Here is a 2,703-nt window from a genome sequence, read left to right as displayed (position 1 = left end):
CCCAAGTGTTGCAGCTGGTGAGGGGCAAGGCTAGCTCACCGGCTCTCATGACCCTGAGGTCAGCACTCCCAACTGCCTCAGGTGGCAAGGGGTGAGGGGGTGGAAGGCATCTCCCCCAGCCCAAGCCACCTCATAGCAATGAGCGACAGGGCCAACTCTCACACTCTCACCCTTGGCGCGGACTCTCCTGCACCCTGTCTACCCTGTGCTGCCCAGATGAGGCACAGGGCCTGCTCTCCTGTGCGCTGCAGCTGGTGAGGGACAGGGCCAGCTCCCCTGCCTGCCCTAGGTGGGGAGGGGTGAGAGGGGGTGCTTCTCTTTCTCTCCCGTGTCACAGCAGACAAGGGGCAGGGCTAGTGCTCCCAAACTCGTGCCCTCAGGGCCAGCTCCTCCTCTGCAACTCCTGCAACCAGGGCCAGCTCTGTTGTGCTTCCTGGCGGATGTGTGGAGCCCCTTCTCCTGAGTACTGAGAGTGTTAGGCTGCTAACCATTCGGATGGTCACAGGTCAGAACACTGAGTGTAGACATAGCTTCTCTCCCTTCTGCCACCTACCAGCACACAGGTGACATAGTAATCACACCTACAACACCTCTAGGGGCAGGTACCCATGGCTTCCCATTCAGTGGTGGGAAAGGAAGAGAAGTCACTCTAGCCACACAGTTTAGGGCAGGGGTTCACAATGCTTCCTAATGCTGCGACTCTTTAATACAGGCTGGTGACCACCCCCCCCCCACACACACACACATGAAAATTACTCCATAACTGTAATTTTGCTACTGTTGTGAATCTTAACGTAACTATCTGATAGGCAGGATACCTGATATGGGACCCCTGTGAGAGGGTCAAAAGGGTGGTGACCCACAGGTTGAGAACCACTGATCTACACGAAAGCATTCTCGTGGAAGGGCTCACAGGTACTTAGACTGTGATGAGATGCTATGTAACTTTCTGGAGAGACACGAAAACATCCTCTTCACCCCATGCAGGGCACTAGTGGTGTTTACTAAAGGAACAATGCTGGGCTGGTGAGATGGCTCAGTGGATAAAAAACAAAACAAAACAAAACAAAACAAAAAAAAAACAAAACAAAAAAAAAAAAAAACGCTTGCTGTCTTCACTCTTCCAAGCCTGATGACCTGATTTTAATCCTCAGATCCCACAACAGAAGCAGAACTGACTCCCAGGAGTTTTCCTCTGACTTCCACGTGTGTACCATGATATGCATACACTTACTCTCACTCTCACATACATCACACACATGCACATACTCACAATAATAATAAGTAAAAGAAAAGAATTTTTTTAAAAAAACCAGTTTTACTACGTGTAGCTTAGTTAACCAGTGGTTACTATTTGTGGGTTTTTTTGAGGGGGTGGGGGTTCTCTGTATAACAGCCCTGGATGTCCTAGAACTTGCTTTTGTAGACCAGGCTGGCCTCAAACTCACAGAGATCTGCCTGCCTCTGCCTCTCAAGTTCTAGGACTAAAAGTGTGTGCCACCATGCCCGGCTATTATGGTTTCTTAAGGAGTAAGGCTGAGGGTTGCTTACAGGAACACAGGTGACTCAAGGATAGCTACTTCACTAGAAGACAACCCCAGCATGGAAAATAACTCACAAAAGCTACACCCTGCAGCTCTCTACACACCTTGGAGATGGCTCAACTAGCCAGACTCTCTTCTCCCCAGCAACTGTTATCACCTGTGTGACCTCAGAGAGGGACCTTGAGACTCCTGTGGTTTCATTGGCTTCTTGAGCCCTGTAAGCTTCAGTTACTTCCTGGCTCTTCTATGTTTCGTTTACTTCCTAAGTATTATTAGCTACCCTCCTGTCTCCAAGAGAAAACAGCTAATGACTCCACCAGCAGCCTGGATTCCTGCCACTGTTCTACCTCAGGTAACCTTCCTAACCTTGAGCAGGACGAGATCAGAGGATTTTAAAGCTCAATGCGGTTTCAGCCGCCATCTGATCCAACTTTATACGTAAGGATCACGCTCAGAGAGGTGATCTAACTTGCTTCAGGACATGAGGTTGGTCAATCTTGCCACTGGATGTTATGCACAGGATTTTCCTACAGGTGCTGTTTCCATCATCCCATACCCAGAGCCCCCATTTCTACACCGCACAAGAGCACTGTGAGGCTCATAGAGAAAATCAACTGTGGTAACGGTGAAGAAAGGTGAAAAAAATAGAAAAATCATTCAAACAAGAGCTTATTAGCAAATCCCATCGGAGATGGATGCTCTGTTGTGTCCCTGTGGAAGGTCATAGCTTACAGAAAGTCTGTGTTGACTGGTCCACCTCTCCTGGGGCCTGCAAACTTTTAATGGGAATGCTGAACAGGAGCCAAGGCTGCTGCTGTTGCTAATAAGGCTCGCTGGAACCACTTTAAAAGTTGTTCTACTAAACAACCGGCAGTGAGCATCGGATCTGACAACAAATAGTGTTAAGGGATGTGGTCATAGATCATCCATCTCCACTTCATAGGTCGATGATCGTGTCATGGACGGAACTGGCATGCCTATTGCCTGCCTATTGTGGGGATTTAGAAACATTTTGTTAGAGATAAAAGTAATAATTTAAAACGAAATTTCTGAAGGGCAGAAGTGAGAGATACATCTAAGCTACACCTCTAAGTTCAATGCGGGTCAGGTTTTTTAGGATTCTCTCTCTCTCTCTCTCTCTCTCTCTCTCTCTGTGTGT

The 2,703-nt window shown here is 48.2% G+C and overlaps 1 non-coding gene across 1 annotated transcript; it reads right to left on the bottom strand.

The window, feature by feature from the left end:
* Positions 1-471: 471 nt before the first annotated feature.
* On the bottom strand, positions 472-603 carry LOC132655655 (small nucleolar RNA SNORA17). Its single transcript, XR_009593446.1, has one exon. It is a non-coding gene; the product is annotated as a small nucleolar RNA SNORA17 (small nucleolar RNA).
* Between the last annotated feature and the right edge of the window lie 2,100 nt (positions 604-2,703).

Source organism: Meriones unguiculatus, chromosome 7 (genome assembly GCF_030254825.1).
Source record: "Meriones unguiculatus strain TT.TT164.6M chromosome 7, Bangor_MerUng_6.1, whole genome shotgun sequence".
NCBI lineage: Eukaryota > Metazoa > Chordata > Mammalia > Rodentia > Muridae > Meriones > Meriones unguiculatus.
The sequence above is the reverse complement of the archived record's forward strand: the minus strand, read 5'-3'. Positions and strand labels throughout refer to the sequence as shown.